Source organism: Drosophila montana, unplaced genomic scaffold (assembly GCF_035044405.1).
Source record: "Drosophila montana isolate Dmon_TW-CO22-7 unplaced genomic scaffold, ASM3504440v1 contig_3833_1, whole genome shotgun sequence".
In the NCBI taxonomy this organism is placed as follows: Eukaryota; Metazoa; Arthropoda; class Insecta; order Diptera; family Drosophilidae; genus Drosophila; species Drosophila montana.
The window spans coordinates 2,328,771-2,341,030 of NW_026998704.1; the positions used below are offsets into that span (position 1 = coordinate 2,328,771).

General features: G+C 37.0%; 1 long non-coding RNA gene across 1 annotated transcript; it reads left to right on the forward strand.

The window, feature by feature from the left end:
* The first annotated feature begins 104 nt into the window (after positions 1 to 104).
* Positions 105 to 994, forward strand: LOC135437805 (uncharacterized). The gene is made up of 2 exons (XR_010437753.1): positions 105 to 337; positions 404 to 994. It is a non-coding gene; the product is annotated as an uncharacterized LOC135437805 (long non-coding RNA).
* The last annotated feature ends 11,266 nt before the right edge of the window (positions 995 to 12,260 follow it).

A 12,260-nucleotide genomic window follows, 5' to 3' on the forward strand; every position in this document is an offset into this window, starting at 1 on the left:
CTAAGCCAGTCATGCGACGAGAAAGAGGTTGCGGCTAACCAGCTCCTGTTGTAACCAACTTCTGTATGAGTTTTCCTTCAAAACAAAATATTTTATTAAATTTTTATAATTTTTGCCTAACAAGTTGCATACTTACTAATTGAGTTTCAAATTTATTATTTCTCCCAACATTTTTGGCAATTTTCTGTCATTTTTCTGTGTATCTCTCAGTATATCTAAAAACGATTTCAGGCTCGTTTCATCTTTTAGTACAGCCGCTTCGTGGACAGCCTCGTATAGCCAAGGCACGACTCTCGCACAGCAGCCATGACGCTTGCGCCTTGCCGCCGCCGACGAGGTGCACAACTCTGCTAATATTTTCGAACTGTGCAGACACGCTCTTATACAAATCTCTGCTACGCAGGCAACTTCAATAGCTGAATATAAATTCGAACTATTTTAGCAGCGAGCGACCAAACCGAACCATATAAGAGTTGTGCACAGGCTATTCGAAGAGCTCAGCAGAGCTGCTGTAGCAGAGAGGCAGCAACATGTCTGAAGACTGACTTTTCGGTTATGAAAGTAAAAGTGGAAAAGTGGAAAAGTATCCCGTCCGTTCGTCTAGCTGGCAACGTTAGCCGAAAACATGGCAAAAACTTCATCGAAAATGCAGGCGAGGCCGCCAACAACAACAACAAGTTTAGCACAAAAGATTCTAAAAGTTTTCCATACTAGCGAAAGTGAAGTCAATTTGGGTGCCTTAAGCAAACAATAGAAATGCACACAAACATATATTGAAAGATTGATTATGGATTGGACCTATCCTTGATTGAAGCCTGGGACATCGCTGAGAATCTGTATCATTTGAAAGATACAAATATATCTCATGAAACGCTAATTAAATTCAGTTCTTTGGCAAGCTGCAAAACCAAAGGAAATGTTCTGGTAGATGAATAATTTGTATGATTTAAAGAGTTGATTGTGAGAAATGCATGTTGCAATTTTTGTCCATAAATACCCGACTGCAACCTTCCACTTGTGCAAAACTCTGTTTAGCATCCAGTGAAAATCCACATACAAAGTCAACTAGGAACCGCATAACACATCATGGAAATGCTTCAAGGGTAAGGTAGGGACATTAACTTATTTCCCGAGAAGTCTCCAAATGCAATGCAACTTATTATTGAGAAATAGTTTGAAACACTATACACGAGTGTCTTTACACTTAGCACCTATTTATGATGCCCGTTAAGTCGTTATATTTACTTAAGCGTATTCAGTTTCCGCATGTTGTATCCGTATAGAAGGATACCGCAAAAGGGTTTAAAAGCAAACGATATAGCTCAACCATCCATTATATATAAATTTTCGCCTACTTCATATCTCACAAGCTCTTGGGCCAAACAACATGTATTCAATTTAAATATGCTCAATATAACTGCCGTAGGTTTTGGTTATAGTTCAATTAACCATAAATTGCAGCAAGTCATTCTTTGTGTATTTTAAATATATTCTCTTTGGTAACTTTGCATCATATTGCTGATATGAGTCATAGGGAAATTCCCCTCAGTTGTATTTATTCCAAATATAACAATCGAAATGAAAAGCCTCAAAGTCAGCGACCGCTCAACACACACTAAAGAATTAAATGTATTATCACGATGTGAATGGGGGGGTGAGTTCAGTGTAAACTGAATATTAATCGGGTCTGCTCGGCTTGCTAATGAATTCCGACACACACCCTCATAAGAACTAACGAGAACGCGTCCACATTCGTGTGAATTTATGACATAGATACACGGCACTTCTGACCTCTTCAACACGTGTGTTACCTTGTGTCTAAATGAAGAAGACTCGCTTCGGTTTTAACCAAGCCGATATTTAAATAACAACTTAAATGTATAAGTACAAGCTTTTACTTAATATAATAAAAGCATAGAGAAAAATTGGAAAAATTAATTAATCAAATTTCCACATTATAAACTATTATTCCAATAAATTTGAACAAGAAATATATTTATAAACACATTTAAACGAATTGTTTTAGCTTTTAGCTAGAATTTTCTATATTTTTAAAAAATATCTCTTTTTAATGAGCTTCGGTTTGTCTAAGATAAAATATTTGATAAAAGAATCGAAGTGCTTTAAATCGAATTCAATTCGAAATGAATATTAAAGCTTGTACACGCAACGCGTATTCACTTTCATAATTACTTCAAAATAATTGAACGTACGCGCATAAAATGTTTTTCAAATTAATTGAATCGCAAAAAAACAACAACAGCAACAACAAAACGAACATAAAAAATGCGAAATGCGATAACGACTTTGCTTTTGCCAATGATAGACTGCAATAAAAATGTTTTTCTATGGCCAAAAACAAAAAATGGACTGAAAATTGAAGCCATGAAATAAGCAAATTCAAACTGAATAGTCAACAGATACACACGCTTGTGTGTGTGCATGGGTGTGCATGTGTGTGTGTGTGTGAAAAGTAAAAGAAAAACTAGTGCGTTAAAGGCAACAAACACTCACAAACTGACTCGAATCGCCATCTGTAGCAGACATTTGGGCGCATCATCCACGTGGTTGACTTTCGATGGGTAACCAATGACTGGGGACGGGGCTGGGGGATGGGGGATGAGGGATGGGGGGTTATGGGGCCCAGACAGAATGGTCGTGTGTACAATTATACCTATGCAGGCTAGCAGGGAGTGCCAGTCGCCAGTGGTCCACACAGCAGGCTTTATTAATGGCTCATAATGACTTAAGTGAAATTACTGAAGCATAGCGATCCCCCCATCCCCCCTTCCCTTCCCTTCCCTTCCCTTCCCTTCCCTACCCCTCTTTCTGTCTGTGGCATTTCCCTTTTGCCCAGCCAACTGGGGCGCTGTGCGGTTGGAAATTCAGCTGCAGTCATAAACAGCGAGAATTCCCACGCGGCATTTAATATTCCTTTGGCCAAGTAAATTTTCGCTGCCCTCACATGTTGCTGCCTTCAGAATATCCACAGGTCTCTGCTGTAGGCCAACACGGGCATATTACATTTGAAGCCAACTTAATTCGATTAGTTAACTGTTTGCAACCTCTGCATGCGGGCGAGTCTAATTGGGTTTCGGACAGTTCATATGCATTTCTCATAAGGCGATAGCTGAGCCTTTTTGTAAACTCCTCTTGTTAAGTAAGAATTCAACTGATAAATCGTTTCGCTATTGGCTTTAAATTCATAATGCAATTCGCCTGTTCTTTAACTTGTATTTTGCTGTTGCATTGCAAACGAATTATTATTATAAATATTAATAATAAATATAGTTACCATTCAACTCTTACTTGATGCCTTTGCCAACATTTGACCAATTTATTATAGATTTCAACAACATGTCGCATATTGAATATTTATGATTCTTTTTAAAGTCTATTTTCAATATCATTTAGCTCACATAATATGTTCAATTTAATCAAAATCGGTTTATATTCAAGATACATTTTAGTACCCTAACAAACTCTGAACCTCAAAATTGTATTACATATTTTTTATAACAATTTGGGATATTATTATTATTATTATATATATATTAGTCAGCATTAAACTAAACACTTTGAAAAGCAAGCAGCTAAGCATCGGCTGATTGTGACACACAACTGTTTGTAAGGGTATTTGCTAGTTCGGCCAACCTCAAGGCAACTGTTCCTACTTGCTTTACTTATTCGCTGCTGTTGTATTTATTGTTGTTGCTCATAGGAGCTGCTGCCGTGCAGGCGAGTAGTTAAGGTCAGTTCATATATTATGCTTTGCCTGGCAAAAGGTGCCATAAGTCTATGAGTGTGTGGGTGAGTGTGTGTAGAAGAGAGAGAGAGAGAGAGACAGGACGAGCGAGAGAGCGAGAGAGAGAGAGCGGCAGAGACAGTGTAAGTTAGTGTAGTTTTTGCCAGGCAGCTCTTATTTACTTTGCCTGTCTGCCCGAGTCGGCAACTGTTGCCTACTTTTGTGCGTCTCTGATGTCTGCCTGCTAATTAAGCGAAATTTTGCGTAATAAGCTTGTCTGTAATTTGCGCTATCTCTTCGCTTTTTGTTTTTGTGTTGTCATGATGTTGCTGGTATTGTTGTTGTTGCAATGTTGTTCTTGTAGCTGCCGTTGTTTTTGCCTATTGGCTTTGTTTTTGTTGCTCCTCCTGCTGCTGGCTGCTCCTGGCTGCTCCTAGTCCTGTCGCCTTTGTGTTGACTTTGTTAACTGTCATCAAGGTGTTCATTGGCTTTGTTATTACGCCTCAATGAATTTTCGGGTGTGTCTATCTGCACAAATTGTGCGCCATTCAAGTGATATATGCGTGTAATTTTTCATATGTGGCAGCAGCTCGGCTCGATAGTTGGGGTATACTCTGCTGCTTACAGTTGAGAGCCTCGGTAAATCATGTTGAGCCGTGAACTGAGAAACTGATACACACACACACACACTCACACACTTACGCACACACACACATGCGAGCACACAGTGTCCAGGGGTCAGCCAAGGGAAAATTGAGAGCAAACTTAATGGAGTACATAAATTTATTGTCTTTAATTTGCTTTATCGCAAAAGTGCGCTTTAAATTGCAGCGATTAAACGAATTAGATATGTTCTGCGTTTAATTTATTGCGTCTTTTTTTTTAACAGCCAGCTCCGTATAGTTTTACAAATTAATATTCTGTTTTCAAGAATTCATAATCTAGCCAATTTCGTTGTAAATTAATGGAATTCGATTTGTTTTCAGCTTTTTACATATAAGCTCCTCGCCGAATTGCGTTTACAATTACATAGCACTTCGAGCTCGGCCCATTCAAGCGAACGCTGCCATTGTAATATTTTGACTGATAAGGCGCATTATTAACGCTACGTCAGATTCGGCAGTCGCATAATTTTCAAAAATTCACACATGCCTAATGGAAAGATCCTATATCGTCGTATTTTCGCACCTGCTCATGTTGCTCATGTTTCACTTTTGTTTTGACAACGCCTTTCTCTGTTGTTTTTTATTCTGGCAACAGATCTGGCAGGATAATAACAACATTATTCACACAGAAACCAGCACAAACACATACATGCACGCACACGCACACATGCACGCACAGCATGGTGGCATTTTAAACACATGTAAACAAAACCGTTGAATTAAACCGAAAATTAGCATCGATTAAAGTCAAGAAGCGGCGACAAAGCGGCCCCTTCCCGCCTGCGCCCCTTGGCCGCACAGCACCTTATCAGTAACAAAGCCAACACACAAGCACGCACACACACACACACGCACGCACACACACACACACGCACCGCGTTTATCTTGCGCCCCCTTGCTTTAAACAAATTTTAACATAATTTAAACATGTGTTGAAGGCGCACACGCTGCGTATGCTTAATCCCTATTAATCCGTTTTTAGGCGCGCGCCTGCAACGCGCGACGCGCTACATAACCTCAACAACAAGAGCGCCGACTAACCTAACCTAATCTAACCTGCACAACAACAGCAACAACAACAACAACAGCAACCACAACAACAGCAACAACGCGACAACAACAACAAACTGCAGGCACTGATAAGGCAGCCAGGGCCGACGCTGCCGTTGACGTCCTTGGCGGGTCCATTGAGGGTGCCAGCATAAATAAATAATAGGGTGCATAAGTAACTGTGTGTGTGTGTGTGTGTGTGTGTTAAACTGCAAAAATATTAGTGCGCTCGCGGGCCTTAACTCAGCTGCCCTTGTTATTAGACAGCTGCGGCCTACACACGGTGCAGCGAGTCTCCATGTGGAGACTTGTAGGGTTGTCTTAGTGGCGTAAAAGTCTAGTCTTAAGGGTTGCCGCCTGCTACTTATCATATGCAAATGTCTAAAAATGTTTGTGCTCATAAATGCTGACAAGCTGCGCGCTTGAGAAGTGTTTCCAGGCGACCCTCCACACCAACCCCCCCCCCCCCTCACCACTTCAGCCCTCCCCTTGAGTGATCCATAAGTTGAACACAATTTGAGACGTTTTGTCTGCAATGTCATAAGTTCATTAGCAAGTTTTTAACGACGCTTCACAACTATCGAGACTGTTGCCTTGTTGTTGCGAGTGTCGCCGCAGCGCTTGCTTTTTATATGGCTCATAAAAACACAAAATATAATTAGGTAAAGGTTAATGCCGACTGACCGCTGGAAAATATATTTTCTAGCAAGATGTGCCCAATTGTATTAGTCTAAGATATACTTAATTTATGCTCCTTCATGCTTAATTGCTTGTATCGGGACTTTATTGAGAACTCGACCTAACTGCGACAAACTTTTGAATAAATAAAATCAATTTTCGGAAAATTGCCGTACACGCAGCTCCCAGTGAAAATACACTGTTTATTATAATTATGCTTTATTATGTGCATTCCCAATTAGTTCAATAGCTCATTAAGTTACATATTTATAATAATTTTTGCGTGTATCGACCAATTGCTCTAATTGACCTAATTTGCTAGACTCGCAGACGTAAATATTGTTCTATTAATAAAAGATGAGTTAGTGTTAAGCGCTGCAAAAAGTATTTAATGAGTAGTACATAGATAATTTGCTTAGAACGTATTATTTAAATGCGCTACGACAAAGAGTAAGAAGTTGATATATCGATTGCAAACATTTTTTGTTTTTCACTATCGTTAATTTTAAATCATTCTGAGTTTTATTTGCGGTAGCTATAAAATGAAAGATATTTAATCTGTATATACTTTTATAGAATCTTTTATGGAGTATGTAGAATAAAGGTAAAGAAAAACTATTAGTAAAATATTTAAGACTACCATTGTAACGGTTTAAACAATAAGAAGCTTAATTCCTGATGCCTACTAGGCTTGCGGAGTTCTTAATTGGTGGTCAGCGACCCTGTCCCTAAGGCAACTAAACCAGAAGGATTCAAGTTCGAGTCCACAGTCCGGATGTAGTACTGCCCAAGACGAATGTGACAGAGCACGTTGTAGGTTGATAGTATGTTACTATACTCCATACTATATTAATCGTAACACCAATTTAATACGATTAACTATAATTTCAATCATGAAATTCTTTAAATTCTTGTCATCTAAAGGCAAGAATTGCTCGAATTACATCGGAATACCAAATCATTTATAAAATATTCATATTATGACATGAATTTGTTAATAGCAATAATAAAGTTTTTAAGCTGGAAAATGACAAAGCGATTGTTTAACTTGAAAATTGGTTTAAATTTTCTACTTTGGTATTTTCAATTGATTTTTACACTGATTTATTCTAATTAATATCATTGGATTCCAATGTTATTTGTAGCACTTGCTCTGCTGCATAGACATGTGCAGCATATAAAAGGCATTTGTTTGTCTGCTGATGGGGCCAGCTCACATCTGCTTTGAACACTTTTCACTCTGGATATTCTCGATTTTCGGCTGGCTTTTGGCCCTGTGCTTTCAGTTGCAGCCTTGGCCTGCTTTCAACATGTCCATCTTCAATTGGCCAGACCTTTGAGCCATTTTTCATCTGCTCCTTTGGTTGCAGCTCAATTTTTATGCAGCTTTCTATGGCGTGCTGCTTTCTTCGTTTCTCTGGATTCTTTTTGCATGGAAAATGTAATTTATACAAAATTAATTTACGTCATAAAACGACTTTTGTGCCTGGGCAGGGCTGGGCAGGGCTGGGTGGGTGGAGCTGAGCTGAGGGGAATGCTCAGCTGGCTGCGACTGTGAACTGTTGATGTCATAAATGTTGCATGGCACAAACACAAAGCACAAGGCACACACACACACACAAGCAACAAATATGCATCGAAATAAAATAAAATATAAGCCAAAAAGTAGTAAAACCCAAAGCCCTGGCCAAAAGGCCCAAAAGCTGTGCACAATTTATGCATGAACACGCCCCCTTTAGCGCCTCCATACTGGCAACATTTTGTTGCACTCCCCACAGCCACATAGAGGAGCGAGTAGACGGCGCAGAAGGGGTACTTGCCTATTGTGAATGCAGCTTAGAATTTGTTGCAAATAAAGTGAAATGGCAACGGGCTCTGCTCCGAAATTCCGCACACACACACAGACACACACACACACACACACACCGAAAAGAAAGAGCTGGCACGGAAGGAAGCCAGGGCTGCTGCGGGCGGGGAGCTGGGGTGCAGAGTGGGGGAGAAAAGCCAGCAAGGCAGGGCAGCAAGAAACAAGAAAAAAATTGGCAATTTAACATTTGACGTTTTCTACGAGACTTGTTCAAACAATATACTTGGGAATTTGTTTTAATGCTCAGGCGAGGCAAAGAGTTTGGCGGAGTTGACGGGCGTCTGCCTTAAGCTCCACACTAGCTGCAAGGAGCCACGACCAGGACTAAGACAGGGGCCGTGGCTATAAGGGCAACTGGCAATAATGGCTTTAAATTTTTATTAGATGACGACGCTTATGTGCCTTAGTTGCCTTCTATGCAGCCCCGGCACGTTACAGCTGCTTGAAATGTTGAAATGTTGTTGAAAATGCGATGCAGTTGCAGTTGTTGTCGCAGTTGTTGTTGCCGCACTCGTCAGTACTTGTTCATGTGTGTGTGTGTCTGAGTGTGTTTGTGTGTGTGTGTGTGCTTGTGAGGTAAAAATTGCCAGTTAGCTGCACTGTGCAAACACGTTCATATCAAGCTGCTCATGTAGAAATAAGTATAAGCACTAATTACCAAAAATAAAATAAATACAAACAGGTTGCACGCACAAAGCAGAAGAGAGGCTTACAGAGTGTGAGCCAAGTCGAAGAGTGGATACGCTTTTTCAAAAGCTGAGTAGAGTATTAAAAGAAAGATATTGTCAGTGTCTCCATATTTATTATGGATGATGGTTGCAGAATAATGCCATAGCATGTACTTTATACATATTTAAAGGTAACATTAATGCAAGCCAAGCTCAGTATTAGTTTAAATAAATCTTTTATCTACGATCTAATTAAATCATATGCTTCCTCAGGTAAGTATACCTGGCATATATGAGCAACAAGCCATATCTATGCTTTATCTTTAGCTAGCTGCTCTTAATCGTAATGAAACAAATAGGCTGCAATTGGATGCATACTCACACATGCTTATTTCAAGAGAGAGAAAATAATAGAGAAAGAGAGTGGGAGAGAGAGGGAGAGGGAAAGGGGGAGCCTCTTGTGTTTGCATATATTTATAAATGCAGAATACACAATATTAACAACAATATCTAACACGCCAAATGAGCGTCATGTGTCTATGCAAGTGTGTCTACGTGCGTGTGTGTGTGTGTGCGTGTGTGTGTGTGTGTGTGCACGTTTAGCTAGTTGCCCCTGAGCGTATGCTACACTTTATTTTATGTAGCTGCTGTCGCCTAATTCGCATAATTACGCGCTTATTATTTTTGCAAACCGGCTCTGCTGCCGACTCGCTGTGTCCAGCAGCTACACACACACACACACACACACACACGCGCGCATAAAACTATAATTGTATTTGTATCTCTTTGACTGTGTGAGTGTGTGTGTGCGTAATTGTATTTCGCTTTGCGTGTATCCTGTAATTGTATTATTTGCTTGATTTCATTATTTTCTACGTCGCAGCGCAACGCAACGCAACGCGCATCGGTTATAATTAACCAAATAAATAAAACAGTCGAAATTGTCCAACAGATATAGCGGCATTATAGTTGAGCCCAAAGGGAAACGGAAGCGGGCCGAGCAGCAACTAAATAGAGATAGCTCCACACACACACACACACACACATACACACACATTCGCACACACATGTGTGTATTATTGAGTACGGACTATGCCCCGTGGGTTAGATTTGGGCTTTTTGTTCATTGCCACCATGACAGCAGCAAATTAAATGGCTGTCATTTCGCCTTTTTATACCCTTTAAAAGCTGGCCAGAAGGTGTGTGGCAGCCATTGAAAGCATCAATTGTAATTAGATCAGTTAATAAATGTTTTAATAAAATATGACAAGATATATAAAGCTATGCATCACTCATAACTTCAATGCAAAATTATTTAATAATAAAAAACCGCAATATACGTTTTGTATCTTCTTTGATTATGAATCAAATTATAACTGACACAAGCAAGGCAAAGCAAGGGAATCTAAATATTAAACTATTATCAGACTGTTTCTCGTGCTCATTGCAAAGTTCATGGCAATAAGTACCAAGTGGATAAATTGGGCTGTGCTCTTTAAATTGTTATTAAAAGGCAACTAACAATATTCGTTCATCGTCGTATTGCTAAATTTTTGTGCAATGATGGTCAAAAAGTGGCTAGACAACTGTCAAGCACCTGATTACCAGTGTTTACTGTGTAGGCTAAATTGAAATCGAATTCAGTTAATTTAGCAAACATTAATTATGAATTAAATATTAAAATATAACAGCCAAAGGCAAGCTTGTGATTTTTTTTTGTATGCATCCTCGTGTTTTTCCCTTGCAGGGCAGATAAAGTATGTTGCAACTTTTGCCAAGCAGATAAACCTAGCATACAAATAACATTTTTTTTTGCTTTAACATTAGATTTTATTAATTAAAGTTAGTAGTTATGTACAATCAGGGCTTAGATTTAGTATGAGCATCTAAACATATGAAAAATTTTTTTTGAATTTAAAGATATTAGAAGAATAAAAAAAATAAGAAAGAAGAAAAACCAAGGAAAATAAAGCCACAATGTGAATCAAGTATAGAACAAATAAAGAAATTATCTTAAAAAAAAAAAGTCGCGAATTTTACTTTAAATTTTACATAATTTATTTTACTAAATAGCCTTTAAACAAATCTAAAGATCCTTAAAATGATATTTTCTGGTCTTATAAACATTTGCAGGGCATTTAATAGTCAAGCATATTTGAGTTTTTATTTTTTTTTAATGTTTGTTTGTTGGATTAGCTATTGGCCGTTTTGCAAATTTGGTATTACTGTTTGTCCGCTTGGCTTTGCATTATGAAGTTGTGAGCATAACTAATTGAAAAGTTTTTGTCGCATTTGGCACTTTGGTTTTGCTTTGCTTGGTTAGCGGATTTGCAACTGGCAACTGGCAACTGGCAACTTGCAACATGCCACAACGAGCCATGAATTCATCACAAATGTTTTTGCGCGATTAGAGATTGTGCTACTTCTGATCTAAGTAAAAAATGTTTAAAGAGCTTAGTGAAGTTAAGAGCTAAGAAAATAGATGGCCATAAAAAACAAGGCTAACAACTTAAGAGTACTTGCGCCAGCCAATCTATATAATATGATTCAATGGAACATCCCCAAATTGAAAGAAATTCCAAGTATAACAATATTTTTTGTAATTGTTGTGCTGTGAAATTATTGGTAAATACTCTTATATTTTGAAAATCGATTATTGGTTGCTGAGCAAAATTCATAAAATATTTGCCATTTCCTAGAACTGTGGAAAGCATTTCACAGTTTCGTGGCAATTTCGTATTTGGATGCCTAAGTTCCAGGAATATTTATTTATTGTTGTTCGCTTATGTGGAAAATAATCGAATAGGTCACGAAATGTCAAAAAATTATATTCGTAGAAATCAAAATGCCGTGTTATTACAAATAGTATCATATATGTATGTTAGTACATATCTACACAATTTAGTGAGAAAATATCTGGTAATTTGTATGTTAAGCTTTTGTTACCCTAAGAAAACCTTAAATAATATTAGTTTTATTTTAACTTTAATTATTTAATCCACACACATATATTTTACAACATGTAGCTCTACATAATAATATTAAGAATAATAATAGTAATAATAATAATAATTATAGTAATAATAATAATAATAATCATAATAACAATAATAATAATAATAATAATAATAATAATAATAATAATAATAATAATAATAATAATAATAATAATAATAATAATAATAATAATAATAATAATAATAATAATAATAATAATAATAATAATAATAATAATAATAATAATAATAATAATAATAATAATAATAATAATAATAATAATAATAATAATAATAATAATAATAATAATAATAATAATAATAATAATAATAATAATAATAATAATAATAATAATTATAATTATAATTATAATTATAATCATAATAATAATATTAATAATCATAATAATAATAATAATAATAATAATAATAATAATAATTATAATTATAATTATAATCATAATAATAATAATAATAATCATAATAATAATAATAATAATAGCAATAATAATAATAATGAAAAGGGAGTCTCAAAAAGACAATGTGCTCTCTTGGAGTTCTCCAAGTAAGCAGTACTCTTTCTGAAGAAGC